Below are 25,896 nucleotides of genomic sequence, written 5' to 3'. Positions count from 1 at the left end.
ATTGCAAAGATTCAAATACAAAGAAACGCTATCACATGGGTAAGCCAAAGCAGAATACGGTGATAAGATCATAGATGGTTGGCTAGAATCAGCAGTGTTTGGCTTATCGATCCTGGACGCCACTAAACTACCTTGCTGTATATAGTTCATACAGATTCTAAATCCCTGCACAAATAATAGTTTAAATTTTTTTATGAAAATTAAATATTAGCCTACTTTCATTTTATAAAGTATAACAAATTATCGTGATAACTCGTTTTACATTAATTGCAACGGCTATTTATGACTTTCAGCTTTTAGGGAGCAATATTCTAGGAGAAACATCTTCTAACTTATTAGGAAAACGTTTTGGTTTTTTTAATCACTAGCCTAAAGTGGGCTTCGAACGACCCGGTCCTAGTATTATCAAATACCTATATCAAATCCATTCGTGTTTGGTACGATTTGATCTTGGGTCTGGAGAGCCATAAGTGGATATCCATGTCCGATCTATTATTTGCACCTGGTTCACGTTTAGTCAAACTCCTTCAATACCACCAATGTTGACTGGATAGGCAAATTAAGGGCCGTAATCAGATCACATTTGTACAAGTGAAGGAGCAACACGGAAACTATTTGGTTATTCTATTATTTCTCTTTTTAATGCAGTTACCCTTGCAATACTGTATTAGAACTGTTTTTTCACGCTTTTATCAGTATAAATATTTTAACATCCAAGTTGGAATACAATTAATTATTGTATATTATTATCTTTATCTTTTATAAAATTGGTTTGAAACCAACGTACAAGATATTTGTATTTTACCCATAGTTTTTTTTGATCATATTAACTGTTTCAACCTTTACTTGGTGTATTAGCAATAAAAGCTAGCAAAACACACTTAATGGCTTAATTATTTACGTCCTGATCTAATTATACTACTGTACTGTGAACTCATTTAGAATTATTTTTGCGGCTAAGAGGAAAGTGTTGGCCATTGACTACAAAACTAAGCTTTGCACTTTGATTTATTTATTGAAATTGGGAAAGTTTTGTCGTCTTGGATTTATTTCGTATGTTTTATCATCTTACGCTGATATGCAATTTTTATAATAAGCGCTGATTTATAGTTTATCCAAGCTTATCTTAACAAATCATTTTTAAAGGAAAACATTACTTATAACGTGCCAAATAATTTTAATTTTACTTCGTGTGTTTTAACGCCTTTGTAATTTACCTATTTTAAGCAAGGGAACAGTCAAGTCCATAATTTCCGTATCTATTGTTAACCTTTTGTTTGATAGCATCGTTAATTTATAACTAGAAGAAAAGTAAAATTTAGGCCTCGAACCTGATTAGCCTAGCACCCTTAATTCGAAGGTGATCACTATTACCACTCGCCTCATACAATTTAACTGATTAACCCATTAAAATGGCCGGATTAAACTAAATACACCCTTCCAAATCACAAAGGGATTTAATCCAACAAAGGTTTGTGAGTGAACATTATGGCCGCCTAACATTTGGCTGACAAAAACGGACGACCGGGATGGGGGAGTGAGGTAAATGAATTAAAAGAAAGCCGAAGGGGACGGTGGAATTGCAATGGGGATGCGACTGACGGATCCATCACTGAGGAACAGTAAAACTGAACCAGACTAGCCTCAATATCCAGGTTTACAGCCGCATGTTAATACTTCCTACTTCACGGTTATAACGTAAAACAAACGTGTGGTTGAGAAGTTTATTGCTTCGGGTAATACTTTGCGTTATAGCGTTCCCTTAAACAGCTGTAAAATATTAAAAGTGCACCGATAATATTCATTTTAACAACAACAAAGAAACTAACTTTGAGAAAAAAACTGATGTGAATAAAATTAATTTTTGAAAAGTCCGTAAAACATAATTAATTATCCTGTACAGTTGAATAGTCATATGGTTCGTCCCATTATGTCACCGGTTCGATCCTAAAGAATCTGTGATACTACCCGGCAACCCTATTTACTTGTGGGATATAATATTACTATCCGGACATTAGTATTGCTGCAGGGCAAACATAAAAAACAATATTTCAAAATAACAACATTAAATTTTGTAATGGGTAATTTTATCACTGCCTGAAATATGGATAATTTAGCAGGCTATTAAAAATTATTGAATTTCATTTTTATTTTAAGAATTTTTTCATCTTGAATTTGACAGTCATAAAAATTAGCCTGACCTGATACTGTACTTAGTTTTTTTTTATAGTTACGAAAAATATATATTTAAACTTTAACCTTTTTTAAACCAAATCATGTTCTTTTAGTCGTCAATGGGGACACTAAAATAGATTACGAGTGGAATGGCAGGTAAAATGAATAATTTGTATCAGTTTTCCTCGTCAAAAGTCAATTTTTTTACAAAGAACATTTCAACAAGGTCTTTCTTTGAGAAGGCATGCGATAGGAGGGTGTAGAGGTGGGGATGGGTGGTGGGGAGGAACGAAAGGGATATTTCTAGATCAATCACCTCGTTGCCATACAACTTAGCGTTCAGTATTGATACCTTTGTTGTTCTCTGTTCTCTTTTAAGGCTTGGAGCTCCGTAATTAAAAGCAAATTCAACTATTTACTTGAATGTATAGATGAAAACTTATAAATCGAATTGTTCAAAATATATACACATTGTTTAAAATTAGCATACTTGGCTTTATTATATCTCAACTCAGTAATTGCATTAATAGAATGGCCATCAAAACTACATTAAAAGATCAGGAGAAATTTACACAAAATTCTAAATGATAATTACATTGCATCCTCATAAATCTGAACCCTATCAATACGGGCTTGCTGAATCCAGGCGTATTTGAAACAAGTTTATAAACAGCCATACATATATTAGAAGTTTACCATTGTCCAAAACGAAAGTTTTAATGCGCATAATTTACACTGCATTATGGCTTATGTTTTTTTTTTTTTCAATTAAAATTACTCAGTTTTAGTATTTGAGCAGTCTTATACATCCCACCGTTCAATATAAGTGTAGTTTATGTGCAATGGCAACCATCCGAATTGTCTTTTTTTGTACAGTATTTCATACGTTGTAGATATTTCTTTGGAGAACTTATTTACATTTAATGTTTTTTTATAGGATGAATAGTTTTTGAGAAATCGGGAAAAAACTGGTTTTTGGATGCCATTTTCCAATATGGCGGCCATAGCACTTTTTCCGAGGACTTTTAGAATGTTATTTCGGAAAAATACAATATACGTACCGAGTTTTACACTTATAAGCGTTTTTTAGGTATTTTCTCAAATATTACTACACTAACTGGTTTTACCTCAAATGGCTGTTAAAAGATAATTCTAAGCGTTGCATTTTTATTTAACTTACTCAACTGGTAAATTGATAAAAAGGTAAATTTTAATTCTTTTTTATATGTAATAAACACATTTTCAGATTTTATAAGCTACCTTTAATTGGCAAAAATGCTGTTGATAACATATTTGAAAGAAATCCGTAAAGGGTAAACTAAATAAACCAAATAAACCAAAATAAAAATAAATAATAAAACGAATAAATAACGGAATAAATTCCGTGAACCAAATAAACTAAATAAATGATATTAATTTACATAATTCTAATTATTACCGATATTATGTAAATCTATCTGTTGTCTATCTTCGTTTCAAGGTGAAAAAGGTGTATATATAGATGATCATTATTCACCCATCCAACTGTTTTAAAACTAGCGTAGTGGTAATAGTAAAATTTTAATTAAAACAATTAAAACACCGTTAGAATTATTATTTCCGCGTAAAGTTTAATATAAATATATAACTTCAGGACTTTAGATCCAATTATAAATATTTTACCAGTGTAATTATTTTGACAGTACAGGCTTATTTTTAAAGCCAGCACGTGTTAGGTTTCATAACTAATTACACAACATTAATTACCTAATATCATTATAATTCACATTAATTGTTTTTACTGTTGTTTAATTTTAATTATAGAGTTCATTCTGTTTTATACATTTAACTGTGGCTCTTTATTTTATAAATATATCCCCGCCACAGCTAACCTGCTGACCAATAAGCGAATTTCCATTTTAACTGATTGGATTTCCACTTAAATATTCATTTAAACGTGTTAGATTTATTCCCTATTAAAATAACAATAGGACACCGCTAAATATATGTAATAAATTAACTTAACTATATTAAAATACATCCATAAACAAGCAAACTACTTCAGTTTACTTGCTTCTCCAAAAGAATAATGTATGAATTTTAAATTAACGATTTTTGGGATTTTCTCTGCAACAATCTATGCGTACAACAGCGCTTCAATGTAATTAATTGTTTGAATTTAAGTTCCGTAAAATTGTCCAGAAATAAATTACGTTATTTCGTGTTTTAAAGTAAAAAATGGGAACAACTAATTTGCACCCCATAAGTTACAACCCCCATAAAATGCCGTTTCCATATTCTGATCATGCTAGCTTGCTCGTGCTCGGCTAACTCGTATGAATAAACGTTTAGATGTTTGAACCTATTATATATATATAAAAAAAAAAAACTGATAAGTATATAAATATATATGAATTTGAACGGACAGTGTTTTTGAGGTATGGGGACATCAAAACAAAAATTAAATTGGTCCCGTGGGATACATCAGTCAAATAACATTTGATTCAATTAATAAGAAGATAAAATTTTTAATTCAGGCTATAACATAAAAAAATAAATAATAAAAATTAGTGGATGGATATTATTATATAAATTGAGTTGAAAGCATGCAATGCAAGAGCATATATACCAATAAGATAACTTAAAGAGACTAAATAATAGTATACAGAAAAAAGTTGTAGTTTAGTCATAGTTAAGTAAATAGGCATCCTATTTATGTAAAATTGTAATATTCAAAGATTTATTTTTTGTCCAAATTTTATGGTGTTAATTTTATCGGTTTGCATTTAGATATGTATCTCAAATCCGAACACGGTAGCTAAGTGGCCTCGTCTTGGACTGATAAGACATTATTGTTTCGAGACCGCGTGTTCATACTATCTCTGATCACTTTAGTTATCACAGGCACTGTACACCGTAACATTACTTTATATCTCTTTGTCTTTAGGTCTCGGAGGTCTCTTGATATATCAGGAAAACTATAGATACGGACAATCGTGGGATTGTTATTTGGACTATAAATATTGGAAAACCCCTACTAAGGGTACCTAATACATTGTATCCTGTATGGTTAGATTTATTGAATTCTACATCCACATCCACAACGTTTTATAAATTGCATGCACGTAACTTTGAAAGAAGTTTCTTAAAATTTAATTTTTAATCATTGATGGTTTATACATAACAAAATCCTGACCACTTTTATATCACATGATCATGACCATTCGTACCTTCACATCTTCAGGACCTCCCATTGATCCTTCCCCTAGGACAAACAAACCGCAAGGAAAGCAAACAGTCCAAAAGTGGTTGGGGTTGTGTGTTGTCATTCAAAACATTTGCCTCCTAAGCAAACATGAGTAACAACTAAAACACGTCTCACGTCATGGCGTTGCGAGTCAAAGTCAACGGAAATAAAGAAATAATTGGCCTTTGATTAGCGTGAGGTGTGGGATAGACTTGGCAACGTCGCATCGCAGAGGTTCACAGAAGCGCCGCCAGAGCGATCCGAGCAGTCTCGTCGCCCAGTCGTCTCTAGTTGGTAAACCCGAGCGGTAGTGTGTCGCTGCCGAGTCTTTGACGAGTTGCAACTGCTTTTCTCTGGTTAGGCGGTGCCTTTCATCTCGACATTCGCACCTCGGTGGCAATCCAGTTATAAACGTCACAGCTGTTAACGAAATACATTCAGTAGTGATACGGAGGGGTTTGACATGACCTTTTGTCCGATTTGCGTTCAAGGTTTAATGTAAACAGTGAGTGCAGTGGTGTGTGTTTTTGGTTTTGAACTAAGCATACATGGATCGTAGGATTCTTGGAGCATGCTAGGATACATTTTGGATGATTTAAGAAGGTAAGATTATTACGTACTCACCGTATGTAATTGTGGGTGGCGTATTGTACATAACTTATAGGTATTGTTATGGTACATACCAGTACTTATTGATATATTTAATAATATGTGTCTTAGGTGAGAAGCGGCAAATATTTTTCTTTAAAATTAGACTGTCTCTGCACATAAAAAAAAATAAATAAAATATGTATAAATCTATCAATATTGAAAAAAAGGACCGCGCGAACGTCAAATAAAGGACGGCTTCAAATGTGTGTGTGCTTTCAAATGTCAATTGATAAAACATTGAAATAATATTAGTTTAAATGTATTTGAATTCATAAAAATAACACAGTATGTCCGTCTAGAAATATAAGCCCATACGTTAATGTAGACCTACTCTTACAAAATAATCGTGAAAGGGTCACTTTAGACCACTAAGTAAGTCCCTATGTCCAAAATAACGTTGCCCTAATAAAATTTATTTACATTTGTATTAAGAGCTACGAGATTATTTAGTTTTATGGACTGTAATCCAGTTTTATTCTTAATTAGCAATTCATCAATAGGGCCTATAATTGTTTGTCAGCTTATGACATGGTCTATGTTGACGGGGCTATATGTCGATGCCTAGCACATTATTATTTAGCCTACGTTTATTATTTTAAAGAACTAATATTTTTTCAACTATAACATTTACGTAATCGGCAATACTATTCTTAAGATATTTTATTGTTTAACTTATATATTTTTCCCCATATTAAACCAACACGATACCGTATCGTTAAATCTTCTGCTTAAAAAGGAGAATGTGAGGATATTCAGTTCAAGATAGTTTACATTTTTATGTTTGAATAGAACTTATAAGTTTGCATATAAATATTAACTTCAAATCATGTTTATTTGATCTACAGTAGGTACTACAGTATTGTACAGTTTACAATGTACCCAATTATTGGCAGTTTCCGTAAAAACCCGAGTCTTTCATATAGGAGGCCAAACAGTGATAAGTAATAGTAGGAAATGATAACAATTAAATACCACGCTGTACTATGACTATAAGTAGGAAACGTTTTCCTGACACGAGTTTTCCTACGTGTTTACAATATATTTTTTTACTGGGTGAATGCATCCAAATTTCATCTTTACCCCACATATTTTAATATGAATGACCCGTAGTTTATACAATTTAGGGCTTTTAAAAAACACTGGGGTTTCATCATCATAATTTTCATTCAGCAATTCCATGATTAGTAAGAAGCTTTCCATTTCATATACAGCAACTAAATCAATTAATCGTATGCCGATAATGAATATACATCTCCTGGTATTATTTTCCGCTAGATATAGTATGCGTCACATACTTTATTATTTACTTCGTAGAGTATTTTATACAACTCTCACAAAACATCTCTGAGCCTTAATCAAGTGTTTAAAAATAACTATTAGGTCTATGTAGGTTATTAATATTTGTATATTTGCATTAGGCAGCCATTTAAATTACCGCATACAGCCTGTTAATAATAACAATTTAACAATGAGAAGGAGTTTATTAGAGTGGGCCGAGTAGGGCCTATGCGCGTATATGCATATTAGAGTATGCCCAGTATAAAAAATATTAATACTGTGTCTCAGAGGCAATTATACAATATATCAGACAGAACACCTTGTATTGCGGTCGTAGGAATCCGCAATATAGCCTATATAATGTTTTCAGCTTATTGTACTTGAGCAAAGCGTAATAACAAGCACTGCCTCGAGAATATTCTTCATAGTTGATCAAACTTGTTTGCAGATAGATCTATAAACTGTAATTTACTAACATTCACGCCCTATACAATATCTACTATAAGTTCTTAGGTTTTCTGTAACTAGAGACACACAAAAATATGACATCTTAAAATTGTTTCTAACCGAAAATTTGATAGGTTAATACATCTGCAAGGTACAATCATAACTTACAAGTTACATGTCGTCTTCAAATACATACATTTCTGTCGTGATGGACACAAGCTACAACCAGGAATGACGTAGAAAATTTACGACACATTATTTAAACCTCATTAAAATTCACAAGTTCCGAGACCTTCTCACCTCAGGCGTTTATTCAAGCTCACGCTTCCCGTGTCCCGAGGGGGAGTCCCCATTCAAAACGATTGTCTTTAGCACGCCAGGTAGAGTGTGCATTGCCCGGCCCGGCCTTCTACAAGTTTACAGTGCTGTAAAGTTGTGAAACACACCTGGCGTTTCTCAGCGTAGGTTGGTGTACCTGGTTCTCCCACTGATCACACTGCCCAGCTAGCCTTGAACTGACGAGATAGGAACAAATAGACGTGCTTTCAAGTAAAGGTAAATTCAACAGGAAATGTTAATTGTGTGTTTTGTAATATTTTTGATTGTAAAACAAAGTTTTTGACAAACATAATAGGAGGGAGATGTTTAGTATTCGCGTACAACGTAAACACTCAACAGTCATCTAAACAATCAACTGGACTGTACTGGACTCGTTGTATATGAACTCGTACTCAACTAAACACTTTAGTCGTTCTGAGCCGACAGGTAAACGCACTGTTATCATAAACGACTTAAATACTTTGTTTCTTGTAAGTTATTTTATGCCCTCCATTGTAGTATTATAAAGAATTAGAGGAACAACATTTTAGGACGTATCCTACTGTGAGGGGATCTTTTAATTTATGTTCTCTTTGAGTGAATAAGTGGCTTGAGCTAACCCGTATTCATGTTGTATCTACTTCATTTTACAAAGTCAATGGCATAAATGGTTTATGAGAGCCAAAGTGATATTTTCCTTCATCGCAAAGCACATTAAACATAGGATCATAAACTATTTTGATTGTCCTATTACGGTAGGTACCTTAGAAAATGGAAAAATAATGATAATAAAGGTTAATGAATGCTAAATTACTAGTTGATATTCTTTTGATTTACAACGAAAACGACTTTGTAGCATCTATCCAGTTAACTTTCTTCTAACAAAGTTGACCATTATTTATCTTCTGTACCATACAAAAACAACGCCTAAAGCAGAACAATGTTGTGCAATGCAAAAGCCTTAAAGTTTAAATACCATGTCGTGTGTGTAAGAGGTCTAGCGGGTGTTTTAAACTTTAAAGTGCCTCTGCCTACCCAGGTAATCAACTTGCAACTAAACTGCAGCTAACTTCAGTGGACTCTATTACAGACCAGGCGCTTATGATGCAAATGCATTCTGAATGAATTGGCATTTTAAACATGGTTTATTCCGTCAAGTGTTCTTTCCTTCTCGAATTAACTAACTGAGAACTGTTTCATAGATTTTAGTTGATTATTTCAACTGCGTCCTAGACTATTGTTCATAATGGAATAATGCCGTTAAAATGCACACAATAAAGTAGAAGTTTGAATTCTTGTGTTTGCAAACATATTTTAACACCGCTGTAGCTTACTAGAATATTTTATCCATAACCAATACAACTTTAGGTGGATTATGTATGGGTGTCTGTTGTTCGGTGTGGTCGCAAACACTAGTTACTTACTAATACTTGTGACTCCGGTGCTGTTTCTTAGCCTATGTAGATTATAAACCTGGCTAGCTCACATTCATCTCCTAAAATCATCTCGAGCTAAGCCCAGTTAACCCTGATGCTAAAATTACACGTTGATTAATCTCTTGAAAAACGACCACAATGTTTTCTTTATTTACATTATTACTTTCTCTGTTTTTTTATTTTTTTTTATATCAACAGAAATTAACATTGATCAGAAGCGATGTTCAACGAATACTATTCTAAACTGTTTAGAATAAGTTACTGCTAATGCATTTTGCTTTGTCATTTAACCAAGCAGCAAAGTAAGCTAATTTAAAAACTAATAATTCAAGTTTTGTCGAAATATAATACGTGTATATATTTTTATGATAGAGTTTCAAACACATTTATTTTATACCCTTAAATAACAGTTGTTTTATTCGGTTGTTTTATTAACGATTTACCAATGTCATGTTACCTTATTATCAAAATGTATTTAACAATTCAAGCTGTTATTATAGGCTACTAAGGCAATTAATATTGGGTTTACTTAACTGATATTCAATAGCCTAACTATTAAAAAATTGTCACTTTTATCCCAGAAACTACTTGGAAAATCAGAGTAACAAAGTATTTCCCTAGAAATGTTTCAGCTTTACCTCATAATCGCAACGTTTAAGCTAACTAGATCCTCTTGACACAATTCTCTCAGACGGCGTACAAGGAAAGAAACAGTTTTCCTGTTTTCTTTGTTGGGAACGTGCTATCCATGGGGTTGCGCTTTTTACTTGCTTTGATGGGTAAAAGGTTATTAATATTAGTTTATATTCGTATAGTTTAAATATTTATCTCTTGGTTGAATGCATGTAAACTTTATCTGTTGTATAAATGCTTCGTTTGATTAACATTTGCGTATGTCTGTAAAAGTAGTTTATCGTCATTTGTGTATACAAAGTTTATTGATAACAATAATTCTCTTCCTATGCAAACAAATAATTTTCTTCAAACAACAATCACTTTGTTATTGTTTTATTGTTATTATTAGATTTTTTCTGGCCAATACAAGTAAACAGTGTGTTTTTAAGCTTATGAAAATTTGTACACGATAGTCACTAAACTCAGTAATATATTTCAATTACATAAAATGCTATGTATACAAATTATTTATCCTCTAATAGCTAAATAATCTCTCACTTCTCAAAGCTCAAATCTACTATGAAATAAAATGAATGAGTAACATATTTAGTTGAGATCAGAGAACTCAACCTTTGATGAGGGCCACATCATACAACACATTTAACAAAAAGATTAGGCCTACAGGTTAACTGCGTAAATATCACGCAGACCAAATAACATATAGTTTATGATATTTTTTAGGTTTCCACAGTTAAGAGCGTAGAATATAGATTTTAATAAATTTTTGACTACAGTAATAAAGTGTAACATTTATTGCTAGTATCGTGGTTTCCGTTATCGGATAGTGCAAATAGAGGGTTCGACCCTGGCATATTCACTAAAATCAAATGTGTTTGAAAATATCATAAATAATGGAAGCCAAGAATAAAAACCTGATTTTATTTACGTTAATGATACTGCCTAGAGAAATCTTATGAAACCTTAAATATCTGTGAAGTACATTAAATCACTGTAACTAAAATATCTCACGTTTAATTAAGATAAAAAATTGTATTTTAATTTTCTTTGGTCTTCACCACATAATTTATTCAAATCTTCAACGAGCCAAGAAATTAAGTTAACCATGATTAAAATTTAATTTGTCACCACGAAGGTTTACTGCCGTTTAAGTAATCATCGAACCTATTCTTAGGCGAGGGGTTTGTGAAGCCGATATACAATAACTTAGATAAGTATAGTTTCAAGATCATTTCGATTAAACAACCTAAAATAACAACTATTTCACCAGGCGTTGAAATCAACACATAAACAATCAATCTAATCATCAATCGCTATACACATTTAGGTTTAATACCACAGAACTACAGAACACTATTTGCTATCCATCCCCTCTATCGCTTACCGTTACTAACTTACCCCATTGCCCCCTCGAGCCATGCGCGTGTCGGTTTACTTATCGTTATTTCAATCTTTGATAACAATAATTTATTATTCTCCTACAATGGTTTTGCTAAAAGCCGTAGTTATTCGGCCGCAGCACATGCACAGTCCTCAACAATAGGACTGGTCTACCCCATGTTTCACCCCTGCAGTCCCTCGCCCCTCACCCCTGGGATTTCTCCCACCCATAGGGTAGTCACACGACCCTTACGGATTATTTTTATTGGTCTATAACTTTCTTACAGGCGTTCATTTTTATCCTACTGGATTTAGGAGTAAATAAGCTATGTGTTATTTTATTCCGTTTTGTGTTTGTAATTACTGTATGTATTAATTAATATTAATTAATAATGTATTAATATGTATTGTATTAATGCATTTAAGTAGCATTTCAGTCTATGTTGGATTACCTGGCCAACAAAAACACATATTCATGTTCGTAAACCAAATAGGGCCCTGTGGACCTAAACAGTTTAGAAATAGCGCGTTTGGAAGTAAATATCGATTGGCCAATATGGATGAGACTTAATATAACCCATAACCGATACATTAACTAGCCTACTTCTCTTAATGAATAAAATTCATTATTCATTGCTGAATAACAAATTATAGTAATATAATTTTAGAACCAAGTTTTTCAATTCAGATTTTTAACGTTTATATTGTAAATGTGTGTTGGTTTTCATTGAGCTGATATGAACTGTAATGGTTTTGAAAAATTAAATCATTTTCGTATGAATAAAATCTGTATCTCATTATAATGCATTATATTAAACATTTTTAGCAGAAGTCGGTAAAGTAATAGGCTTTAGGAGACTACTGTATAAATAATACATCAATATACTCGTGTTTAATCATAGAACAGGGTAATTGTTAATTCCGTTCTGTGGTGTTAATTAAAGCTGAATTGTGTCACTGTTGTCTATTTACCTATGAAATTGGCTCAAATGGCTCTAAGTTAAATCCATAAATACCGAACAAACGTGGTTGAAATGAGTTTATTTGCCAGGTAACTGCACATATAAGGCTGTGCAACCTGCAATTATCTTTAGACCTACACTAGTGTGGATAGTTTTATTTTAATATAGAAAATGATGCAGTTGTAGAATTAACTTTCGTTATTCACTTATATAATTTGTCTCGATCATTCTTGACAAAGCATGGCTTCGGTTAACAGCTCCAATCTTAGAGAATTAAATACGCTAAGAAATATAATAAATACTTGCAAAAAGGGTATGGAAGAAAGCTGTAATATAATAGCAAAATAATAAAGGAACAAATGAAGGACGAGGGCCTGTATGGGAATCTTTTTCCGAATTTACCGATATCATTTTCGCAGGGACGATATTGTGATTATCTGTCTAAGATTGGGTCTGGCGGCGCCCGTTAAAAGTGGTCAAAATCGCTCCCGACTGTCACGCCTTTTTAATATATCTACCGGTCTAATGACTTGACATTGACTGATTTGTTTTTATATTATGTAGTGTTATTTGGAAGACGAGTAATCAAATCAAATCAAATCTAATCATTTATTGCCAAAACAAATAATACATTGTATAGCAACGTCAAGGTAAAAGTATTGTTATATCCGAAATACACTACGTATAATTATATTAACAGATTTTCATACGGTCATACTTAATTACCTAAAGACCATTTCTGACGGAATAATGCACAAGCGAGTAAAATTAAATAATCTCTCAGTGAATAGGTTAATTTTACATTGCAGTGATAGTTTGTATGCAGAGGATAGCTGCTCCCGTAGCTGTTACATTTAATGGTCTCATTCTCTTTGATTGCACCTGTACTTGGACCTAGTACTTTTACAACATGATGGTAATAATCCTTGTTGTAGTGCTCTGAGATTCATTCTTTAGCGTTACTCTTATTTTATAATTGGTTATTTGATAGAGAACATTTCCAATTTCAAAGACTGGCCAGCAAAGTATAATAATCCTAACTGCATTAATCCGTGTTGTAGCCGTACTGGGATTGTTCCATGGAAAAAAGTTAGTTCAAACTAGCTTTCACTTATAATTTGGTATAATTCTAAATCCGAGAACGTACTATCACAGAGAGTATTGTGTGTGGTAGCTTACTATACAATAATTCAAATTTAAAAGACTACAAGAAAAGCTATAATCATCCTGATGGTACTAATTTCTTTGTTAGTCCCATTTAGGTACCACGTTTTGGGTTTTTATTTTAGTGCCTCTTAGCCCAGTAGCGGGATTTGAATTGAAAAACATTGATGTTTTTAAGGAATGACTGGACGTACTATGAAATCAAAGAGTCTGTTAGGTACTAGTACAATTCGGGCTTTTAGTGTACCACCCCATCACTTGCTTTGCTGGTAAACTGCAACGTTCCACACACAGACTCCAAGTTTCAGACAAAAATTATTGCCGTTATTTTTTGATGCCGTGAAGAACAATTCACTTTCCAAACGTCACCCCCAAACTTCGGGCGCTTACAGACGTAGACAAAAAGAGTTTTTGATCTGTTTGAAATTTTGAAATTTGAAAATGTTCATGTAACATTTTAACTCAGTCGGCCAGTCATTATTTTAGTTTTTAGTTCACCAGAAAATAATACGTTTGCAGGAACCTCTGCTTCTTCTTCATAATTTATATTATTTTAACAAATATTTTGCATATTTTAATCAACAAAACTATTCCCTAATTCCTTATATTTAATATCAGCTGAGCTAGTAGCGCACGCAATTATTGCATAGTGGCTTGATTGGTTAATATTGCCGCGTTGAAATGTTCGTTGTAATTGAATACGCCGAAGCCGAAGATCTCGCTCGGTACAGAAAAGCTACAACCTACAAGGAGCAATTATAACGATTACAATTACGATCTAAGACTGATTACGGGAACTGTTGATCATTGATCAATACTCGTCATACAATTGGATCAATACGCGTTATAAAAGAGAGCATTGGGTTCCCGTTATTAAATTACATTTTATAAGTCTAAACTTGTATGATAAAGTAATAGTGAGTAGATATAATATGATGGTTTTACCTCACTTTCGGCGTTTTAGAGGCACTTTTAGGGCACTTTTTATAGGGGAAAAATGAGAAAAATTAGTGGCTCATTTTTTTGGCCACTTTTTTAAAGACCCAGCTCTCGACCTATACACCCCTATATAAACTTTCTACTTTTTTAATACTAAAAAACACGTCTGGAATATGGCTCATTTTTTTGGCCACTTTTTTTAAGACCCGGCTCTCGTCCAATACAAGCCCATACAAATGTTCAAACTCCATTAAAATTTCAAATCCACATCCATTCCTATGTATATTCTCAAAATCATGTGAGGTTTGTGTGTGAACTCGGGCACGCTCCCGGCTTATGACGTGCTCCCTTGGACATCCTTAGTGGAAATCCATGAGTTCTGGCTACTTGGGAACCCAAGCCATTTGACATACAACGAATCACCTTTTTTCCTAATTATCTTCTCTACCAAATACATGTCCTTATACTTGGTCTTTAACAACTCCTCTGTATAGAAGCCTCCCCTGATTATATTGCCATTTTCATCTTTCAAGATATAAGTCACAGGCTTTGTATTCTTAACTTCTGCTATTGTAAATAGTTCCCCTGTCCAATTTGGAGTATAACCTTTACTAAAAACATGTTTATACTTGGAAATCCTTACGCTATCACCTACCTTATATCTTGGCTTTTTAACTTGCTCTACTTTAGAAGTCAACCTCTCATGTACATATTTACTATTCTTAACATTTACTTGGTTAGGCTTCATTCCTATAGATCTATGCACTTTATTATTATATTTTCGAATTAACTTTGGAAGTAAATCCAACCATTTATAACTCCCCTGAGCACTAAATTCCCTATATAACCAATTCTTTAAAGTTCTCTGAAACCTCTCCACAATTGCAGCCTTAGTTGTAGAAAATGTGTGATAGTGATTAATATTTAATTTTTTCATTAGTTTGCTAAAATATTGATTAAAAAATTCTTTTCCATTGTCAGATTGAATGTTTTTAACCCCCTTTGGTAGAATGGTTTTAATGGCTTCTGTAACCACTAACCCTGTCTTATTCTTTAGTGGAGCAGCATAAGCTTTTTTAGAAAATGTATCTATTAAAGTTAAAATATATTTATTGCCAGAATTTTCTCTAGCATAGTTTTGCATATCAATTAAATCTATTTGTACGGTTTCATTTATACCTAATACTTTGAAAGACCTTCTAATGAAATTCTTTCTTGCAGGTTTATGAAGTTCGTATGCAATTTCATTCATTTTTTATAACATCATCCTTTCCTGTAACTCTAAATACATCACCATTAGCCCCAATCAATAGATTATCTTCCATTCTTTTAAATACATAGTTTTCTGGTATATATGGTCTATTATCTATATACTTAAATCCACTCAAAGATGTGGGGTCAGCAACTAATAAATCAGGATTATATTCCATCAAATTAAATTTTTTTTCTCCATATACAAATTTTGATCCATCATAATGCATAGATTGTGACATTAGACAAATATCATCCAAATGTTCCCCCTCTGGTAGATTTCTTATGAATTGTTTTTTGGCATCCCAACATTTTTCTTTTTTATCAAAAGTTATAGTCTGTTCTTTTATAACACAGTCAGTGTCATCAATGGCAGGTTTAACACGTACTAACCTTTTACTATTAAAACTCCAATAGCCTGCTTCCATTTTTGGAACTTGTGAAACATTCACAGCATCTTTACTATCTGTACCTTCCATCAAATTACTAATTTTCCGTTTCTTAGCATTCCAAATACCATTCTCTGATTCTAAAAATTCATAATTATTATTGTCTTGTACAAATTTACCATCTTCTTTTCGTATTAAAGTCTGTTGTAAAGTGGGCACATCATCTAAACTTTCACCCTTTTCCACATTGGTAATTTTCCGTTTCTTAGCATTCCAAATACCATTCTCTGATTCTAAAAATTCATAATTATTATTGTCTTGTACAAATTTACCATCTTCTTTTCGTATTAAAGTCTGTTGTAAAGTGGGCACATCATCTAAACTTTCACCCTTTTCCACATTAGTAATTTTCCGTTTCTTAGCATTCCAAATACCATTCTCTGATTCTAAAAATTCATAATTATTATTGTCTTGTACAAATTTACCATCTTCTTTTCGTATTAAAGTCTGTTGTAAAGTGGGCACATCATCTAAACTTTCACCCTTTTCCACATTGGTAATTTTCCGTTTCTTAGCATTCCAATTTTTATTCTTGGATTCTAAAAACTCATATTTAGTTTTACCTTGTAAGAAGACATCACCTTTTCTAGTTAATGTCTGTCCCAAAGTTGATACATCATCTACAAACTCCCCATCTTTAACATTACCAAGTTTACGGTTTAAACCATTCCAACTATCGTCTTGTAAATTTAAAGTAGGTTCACTACTAGCCCTGGGTTCTGCAGGCTTATTATATGGATTATATAAACGATAAAATTTATCTATAAACATATTTTTATTTAATAAATAATTCCACTTTCTCTCAATTCCTCAATAATGGAATCTATTTCATTATCCACTCCTGAGTTACCGGCTTGGCGACTTAGCCAAAGAAGTCTTAACCTATCTACAAGCTCATTAGGATCATCCCAATAAATATAGTCTATTTTCTTACCAGTCACTTGTCTCAAACCTTCACCAACAGATTTAAAAAGAGGTTTAATTATATTAAGATATTTAGTATGTCTATTACTTGAAATTGGTGCACCATCTTTGTAACTCTTTAAATGTCCATTTGTAGCTTCCAAAATTTCTTTATAATTTTGCAAATCAGCCGGAGTATAATCCTCAGGTTCTTTTAAAGTTAACAATTGCCACAAACCTTTTGTCCCCTTGTAGGTTTTATTTGCAATTGTAACATCATCATTGGCAATATCAACTTCCTTATTTCCAATAAAAAATTTATTTGCTTCTCGTCTAATACCATATGTAGTGTCTGTCATACTACTTTTACTGAGGTAATTTCCTAAATAGTCTGATGCTAAAAGACCAAAATCTAATTTCTGTGGAGTAGATTGTTGTAATGGTTGTAATCTTGGTATTATTGGTATTCTAGATGGAGTCATTGGGAGAATCTCCATTCGAGGCCTCTCTGTTTTGGCGATTTTTTTTAATTCTTGTAATGGCTCTATTAAAGGTTGGAATGTTTGGAACCTCTCTTCAGCCTCTAGAAACTTGCCACGTTTTAAAGCTCTATATTTCTCTCGTATTTGATTTGCAGAGTCAACCAATTCTTGTTGAATGTTTTTCATCTTTTATTTACATTTTATTTATCTCATTTGACAAAGGATTGTACTCAAACACTTTATCATGTATTATCAAACAATATGCAGATGTATTTGCTGGCACATTTTCTGCAGTTTCAATCTCTAATTTAATATCAACAATTCCTTCCTTCACTGTTTCGTTCTGTCTAGAACAGTCTATTACAATTAGTGGATATTTCTTCATAAACTCAGCCCTACTAATCATAGGATCTGGGATAGTATTATAGTAAGTCTCTCTAAACCTCATAAACATCTCATAAGCTTTAGAGACATCTCCATTTTCAAAGTCGAGATTTAAATCACTATAAGGATAATATTCAGAGTTTAGAAATACTTTGAGATTTTTTAACTTACAGTGATCAAATTCATCAGTTCTTTTTCGTGCACTATTATCCCTAGCTGTTTGGAAACCAAATATAATATACCTAGGCTTCTCCAAACTTGAAGATGTCTTTACTGACCATGTATGTCTTGTAGTATTGGGATATGATGGAAGTTCATGCAACTCTAAGCTTCTAAATGCAATTTGCAAATTTTTATTTTGCAGTAACATCTTTTGTAATTGTAACTTCTCCCCATCTGATGGTATTACATGTGGCATCACCCATTGAATTGAGTTAAGTGTAATTTTAGGAATCATATCAGCAGTACCACTGGCTGGAGCACTAGTGGTTGTTAATATACAATTCAAATCATTTTTGGATCTTTTTAACACCAATTCTTGTTTGACATTTACTAATACCTTATTAAAATCCTCAAATACACCCATTAACAGTTCTAATGGCAAACAAGTACTAAACTTGCCACTTTTATGGAACTCTTTTAAATTCGTGTCAGAATCAAATGCCACATTTGACAATTTAGTAGTTTTATTGTAAGAGCTCAATATTTTCATAAGACTAGAAATTCCTGGGTTTCTTACAATGTCTATTTCTTTACCTGCGACTTCATATCTAATTTCATCAAATAAGAATGCAAATGCATTATTTATAAAATGACCTTTTTCATGATTTTCAATTTCTCCCTTAATATACAGATAACTCCTACACGGGAGAGTTAGCAAATCTTGATTATTAATACATATTCGAATTTCATCGGAATTATTTATTGCCAAAGTGTTGTGGGGAACATAGGAGTGATTTGTAATTTTAACCACACTATCGTCGAATTGGGATTTCCCTGTAACGTCTAGAAAATCTTCCATTTTTATTAATAGAAAATTTTAACTTTAGTCCTATTGATCGTAGGAACCTAGCATTTTGTACACTTATAGATAAATTCTTATAAATTCTCATATCTTTTTTATATGACAAGTAATTGTAGTTTCTTCTCCATTAAAGTCAATTGCCTTGTCATGCTGATCGGCAAATGTAATACTGACAACATCTAAACTTCTCTTATTTACAGGAAAATATATAATATTTCTTGGAACTTCAATAATTTTGTAGCCAGGAGGAGCTTCTGGATAAAAGCTATGTATGGTGTGTGATTTGTTTCCGTTTAAATAGGACCCGTTTGCAATATTACATTTTACTCTAATCACATTTACATTATTAATGTTTATTTTATTTGTAGATTCAAACTGAACACCAGGAGTAGAAACACCTTTAAATCCCAATAAAACAGACCCTAAACATGGTTTTGTAAAATCAAACACGTGGCTAGAAAGTAATGTCGCTTTCATAGTTTTATTATTAGCTGTAAGGAAAAAGTCTGGGATTTGCTTTTGAATTTCCTTTGCAAGCTCAACCACCTCATATGTTCCTTCATAAATTTCTATTGTAACTGGAGCTTTGTGGTCATAATAGAAAACATCATCACCTTCTTCAATGGTTAATTTGTTGCCTTTAAGTTGATTTAATTTTGGAATAAGCCCTTTGAATAAAAGTTTGACTTTAGTATTAATTAATGCTTCTCTATTCTTATGTATTATAACTTTCCCCCCTGCGGTTTCGGGGTTAGAATAGAACCGCAGCCTTCCCGGGCTTGTCGTAAGAGGCGACTAAAAGGGTGACCGACGCTCTCACTGGGAGTCCTTGGGAGTGCCCCTGTTGTGTTTGCAGGGGTTGATGTGTGCTCTGCACTGCCGATGGGTATTCTCAGTGAGTCGTGAGAAACCAGCCATTTCGGTCCTTGGTCAGGGAGTGCGGCATGGATGTAGAGGTCGGGCTCTACATTGTGACGGGTGACCCCCGGCACGTCAGGTATCCGGTGCTGGGAAAACGGAGGTTGGGCCTCGGGGAACTGGGGTAGGGGCGCTGTCCCCGAGGGTATACCCGTTCCTGACTATTCCGGGCCGCCCCTTGCCGCACGATGCGCTGGTAAACACAAGATGGCTTTTATAACAAATACCCTGAACACATCTTTAATAAGTAGCTCGAATGAGCAAGAAAAGAAGTCGGAAGTAGAGCGAGACCCTTTTGGGCGAAGCTCCAAGGTCCAGAGATCGCCAACATTGAAAGGCGTGAAGACGTCCCCTCCACCTGCATCTTTCAGGTGTACAAAAGACTTGACTTTGGGATCTCCCTTGACAAGTGGAGAAGGAAACGGTGGACCACCCTCTAAGTCTGGTGAAGGGATGCCGGAGGAATCCCTAACAACAGCGTTAGATTTGGAAGTGTCGGGAATGGTACTTCTGCGTCAGCAATATCTCGACGCAGAAAATGACATTGAAAACCGGCTTCGAAACATGGAGCAGACCATAAAGGCAATGCTTGAAACCTTTAAGACGCAGAGAGGAGTTAACCAAGTGGTTAAAAATGGCATGGCTAAGCTCGAGGACGACCTTGGTTTTGTCTTCGCCTGCCGGCTGGTGAGCAAGGCGGCCATGGAAAGGATCGCCGAGAAGGTGGTGTCCCTACCTGACGACAATGCGCGACCTTCCAAGAAACGCAGGAGGCCTACATCAGAAAGCCCTCCAAAAAGAGAAGAGGTTGTTCAGACAGCAAAGCCTAAAGTTAAGGTCAAGGCGACCCAGACTTCTAGGTCCTTCTCTGACGTAGTTGCCGCTCCAGCGAAACCTCAACAGCCACAGCAACCTGCGACACCCATTGAGGGTAGCTCCCGAAAGGGGTCAGTCGTAGAAACACCATCTGGGACTGTGTGGGAAAAGCGCCTTACGAAAAAGGAGAAGAGGAAATTGAGGCACGCGGAAGTCGGCTCCAAGACATATGTGGCAGTGAGGGCGCAATCGACCGGCGTGGCCCAAGCTGTGCCTGGCTCGGCACTCGCTAAAAAGTCGCGGCCCAAAAAGCCCAGGACTGAGGCAATTTTGGTCAAGCCTTTGGAGGGAAGATCATTCGCCGAAGTCTTGGGTGTTATCAAGGCCAAGGCTAAGCCAGAGCAAACCGACACGGTTGTACGGTCGATTAGACAAACCCGGGACGGGGACGTCCTCCTCGAACTGGGTAAGTCTAAAGATAAAGCCGCCTTTGCTGCCGAACTAAAGGCAGCTGTGGAAGGTCAGGGCACCGTTCGTGCTCTCGAACCCAAGACGTCCGTCGAGGTTCGGGATATGGATTGCGTGTCAACGGAGGATGACGTCATTGATGCCCTAAAAAAAGCTGTCCCCGAGCTTGCCGGACAAACGGCTAGTCTGAGGGTGTGGCTCACGAAACCAAACCGGAGTCAACAGCGGATGGCGGTCGCCGAAATGGCAGACGCAAACGCCAGTAAGGTTTTGGCACTCCAGCATTTGAGGGTTGGATGGGTTAATTGCAGGTTGAGACGGAGGGTGGAAGTAACGAGGTGTTTTAAATGCCTTGATTTCGGCCATTCCTCCCGAAACTGCGAAGGGCCCGACCGAGGCAAGAACTGCCTTCGATGCGGGGAGGTGGGTCACACTCGTAGGGACTGTAAAGTTGAGACCTGTTTCCTCTGTAAGGAGAAAGGCCTCAATGATAAAAACGCTAAACATATAGCTGGGTCTGGGCAGTGCAGTGCATTTAAAGGCGCACTACAACAAGCGAAAGCCCAACCACGAAGATAAGGATCCTCCAGTGCAATGTAGATCGATCCAGGACGGCTGACGCGCTTCTCAGTCAGCTTGCCCTCGAACACGGTGTTGACGCGCTCTTGGTCAGCGAACAGTATCAGTACCGGGACAGGGACCCATCTCTTTGGTTTCCCGATACACTTGGTACTGCTGCGTTCTGGGTTCGTAATACAGCTAAAGTGCAGGTAAGGAGTCACGCGAAGGGCCGAGGATTCGTTTGGGTCCGGTGCGGGGATGTCACTTACTTTAGTGTATACCTCACCCCCAACGAGGCTATCCGTGACTTTCGTGGAAAGATAGACCGCCTGGAAGAGAGCGTGCGCGATACCGCCGGGCACGTTGTCGTGGCGGGGGATTTCAATGCTAGGGCTGTCGAGTGGGGAATGACTCTCACTAATTCCCGGGGGAAGTACATCCTGGACTTTGCTGCCAGGGCTGGACTTGTTGTCATAAACGAGGGCAACACGCCAACTTTCCAGCGTCCCGGAATGAGGGGAACGATCCCAGACATCACGCTTGCATCTGAGTCCCTCTTGCCGAGGATACGAGCCTGGAGAGTCCTAGAGGATTATACGGCCAGTGACCACCAGTACATCATTTTTGATGTCATGGATAGTCATCAGAGACAAGCTACCGTGTCTCGGCAGGTGCCCGTTCGGTGGAACACCAAAAAGCTGGACGTGGCCAAATTCACCGAAGTCATACTACGGGGAGAGCCAGTGGTACCTGCTGCATCCGGCGTGGCTCACGCAGAGACATCAGTTACATCATTGATGAGGCTGATAGTCTCGGCCTGCGAAGAGTCAATGCCTCGCAGGATATCCCGGTGCGATAAGCGACCTGTGTACTGGTGGACAACCGAGATCGCAGAACTACGACGGGCAGCATTGAGAGCCAGACGTCTTGCTACCAGGGCTAGAGAACCTGAAGATAGACGTCTTAAGTCTGACGCTTACAAGGTGGCAAGGAAGTCTCTTCGCCGGGCCATTAACCGGAGCAAACGCAGTTGCTGGGAGAAATTAAGGGACGATGTCGATTCCGATCCGTGGGGCCTTGGTTACAAGATAGTAACCAAGAAGCTTGGCACCCGCTCTCCACCTTCCGTTATGGACGGGGCCTCTATGGAGAGGATCGTAAAGTCCCTTTTCCCGACTCACACACTGCGTCCATTGCGGGAGTTCGGAAGGGTGGACGACGTACCGCTTTTCAGTCTCGAGGAGTTGGAGGCGGCCGTTCTGTCCCTGAAGAACAACAAGGCTCCTGGACCGGATGGGGTACCTGGTGAGGCCCTGAAGAAAGTCTTTTCAATAAACCCACAAATCCTTTTGAGCACGTACAATGCCTGTCTGGCCGAGGGGAAGTTTCCCTTCTGCTGGAAAACAGCTAGGCTTGTGCTCGTGGGGAAGGGAAAAGGAAACCCAGACCTACCCTCCTCTTACAGACCTCTCTGTATGTTGGACACTGCTGGGAAAGTCTTGGAAAAGTTGATCCGTTCCCGACTGAATTCAGCCGTGGTTGCTGCAGGGAATCTATCCCCTCGTCAGTACGGTTTCAGGAAGGGACGGTCAACGGTTGACGCTATTGAGGAGGTAAAGCGAGCCGTAATGAGAGCTGAGGAGTTTAACAACTATTCTCGTCGGGTTGTGCTGCTTGTAACACTTGATGTGCGAAACGCATTTAATTCCGCGAGGTGGTGCGATATGCTCGACGCACTGGAGAACACTTTCCACGTCCCGGCATACCTCATGCGCATGATAGAGGACTACCTCCGGTACCGCCTCATCATTTACGACACTACAGAAGGCTCCAGGACGATGGATGTAACTTCTGGTGCTGCTCAAGGATCCATACTGGGCCCGGACCTCTGGAACGTCGCCTACGACAGCCTCTTGAGATCCGAGATGCCTGAGGAAACCGTCCTAGTTGGGTATGCAGATGACGTTGCGGCTTTAATAGCTGCACGTAGCATTGAGCTTGCCCAGCTGAAACTAAATCGAGTCATGCGAACCATTAACGCATGGATGGCAGAACATGGTCTCTCGCTCGCTCTGAGCAAAACTGAGATTGTCATTCTGACTAAAAAGAGGATTGACACCATCGTGCCTTTGATGGTGGGGAACGTTGAAGTCCAAACCACTCGTGCCGCAAAGTACCTTGGGGTCATGGTGGACAGCAAGCTCAGCTGGCGAGACCAGATCACCCGTACGGCGGACAAGGCCGCTAAAATGGTTTCTTCCCTTAGTCGGTTAATGGCCAATGTCGGAGGTCCACGGTCCAGCCGCAGAAGGCTGTTGATGTCTGCGGTCCAGTCAGTGCTCCTGTACGGTGCGGAGGTCTGGGCAGACGCTCTCAATAAGGAGGTATATAGGATGCGGCTCGCCCGAGTGCAGCGTCAGGCAGCACTAAGGGTAGCATCTGCCTATCGAACAGTGTCCGAACCCGCCGTCCTGGTGGTTGCTGGAGTCATCCCCGTCAAACTTTTGGCGGCGGAGAGGAAGGCAATTTATCAGCGCCGTGGGGAGGACCAGGCAAGTATTGAGGAACGCACCCGGACCTTCCAGCTGTGGCAGGAGAGCTGGGAACAGGAGACAAGGGGGCTCTGGACCAGGCGACTGATACAACAGGTCCAACCTTGGGTTAATCGGCGGTGCGGAGAGGTGAACTTCTACCTCACCCAATTTCTGACGGGTCACGGCTTTTTCCGGTCGTACTTGTTCAGGATGGGCAAAGCCGTGTCACCCGATTGCATATACTGCCCAGGCATTCCCGATGACGTGGAACACACTTTCTTCCACTGCCAGCATTGGGAAAGGCCCCGCCTAGAGGCTCAACAGTTCGTAGGACTGCTGTCGGTGGACACGGTCATACCGATGATGATGGAGGGTGAGGACAATTGGACCTGTGTGTCACTTTACATCCAGGGTGTTCTCCGCGCCAAGAAGCTTGACCTCGACCGGGATGCGGTGTAGGTCAAAAAATAAATAATGCCAGAAACGGTGCGAGCCCTGTGGGCTTAGGTCACATGTTGGCCTGACTTGAAGTAATGTGACAAACAATTCCAGGTCTGTGTCCAACAGAGTAGAGGGGGTTTTTTAGTGAGTAGTCTGTGATAAACTCAGGAGTCTCACACTACAGGCTGGCTACCTGTGTGCGTAAAAGCATTTTCCCTCCTCACCCTAAAAAAAAAAAAAAAAAAAAAAAAAAAAAAAAATGTATTATAACTTTAAGTTTACCATCTAATAACTGGTTTAAATCATCAACTAAGATCTCTCCCTTTGGTAATGTTTTTTTCTCTACTTTGTAATATGTTAAAGTATTAAGTGGTTTTTTTACATTAAATATAGAATTATAACTTTGAAAATCTACTAATCCAATTACATAATCATCATTTAATTCTATGGGAGGAAAGAACACTGACTTTAGCTCTGGCTCTGTACCCGAAAATGTTATAGTAAATGAATCCATTTTTATAAACAAAAATTTTTTATGAATGATAAACATAAAATTCCACAAATAGAACTATTTAAATCTTGTATTTGATCGGTTGTATAGAATATTTTATGTCCCTCAAAATATTTAATTACTTCTTTTGGAGGTTGGATTCCAAATGGGTCAAAATAAATTACAATATCTTTATTTTTACGATATGCTGTCCAATGTGTGCCAGATGAACTGTCTAAATTAACTATTCCGCACTCTTTTACTTTTGGTGTTAGATTTTTTAGCTCGTTTTTTAGGTACACCCCCCGGAAGTGAGGCACGTCTTTTGCGGCCTCTAACAGCTGGTAGTTGTCCATCTTTTTTATTAAATTTTAATCCCATTCCCATTTTTGCTTTTGCCTTCATCAAATTTGTCACCGCATAAGCTGCAGCTCTTTCAGCAAGATTTGCGTCATTTGCCGTTACTCTAGTCCAAGCTAAGTCTGCTAATCTCATGTCTGCTTTGTTCCGAGCAGCGGTATCGGGATTATTCATGTAGAATATGTCATGCTCTTTACAATAAGAGT

The 25,896-nt window shown here is 36.8% G+C and overlaps 1 protein-coding gene across 1 annotated transcript in view; it reads left to right on the top strand.

Annotated features, from left to right (window-relative positions):
• Positions 1-5,650: 5,650 nt before the first annotated feature.
• The window catches only part of LOC128999245 (insulin-like growth factor-binding protein complex acid labile subunit), a 133,704-nt gene continuing 113,458 nt past the window's right edge, over positions 5,651-25,896 (top strand). The window contains exon 1 of the mRNA XM_054425645.1: positions 5,651-6,004. The gene's annotated coding sequence lies outside the window, so the exon portion shown is untranslated. The remainder of the gene's footprint in view (positions 6,005-25,896) is intronic.

The sequence above is a fragment of the Macrosteles quadrilineatus genome, unplaced genomic scaffold (genome assembly GCF_028750875.1).
Source record: "Macrosteles quadrilineatus isolate MER2022 unplaced genomic scaffold, UCM_ALF_1.0 Scaffold_8__2_contigs__length_117827958, whole genome shotgun sequence".
Taxonomy (NCBI): Eukaryota; Metazoa; Arthropoda; class Insecta; order Hemiptera; family Cicadellidae; genus Macrosteles; species Macrosteles quadrilineatus.
The sequence above is the reverse complement of the archived record's forward strand: the minus strand, read 5'-3'. Positions and strand labels throughout refer to the sequence as shown.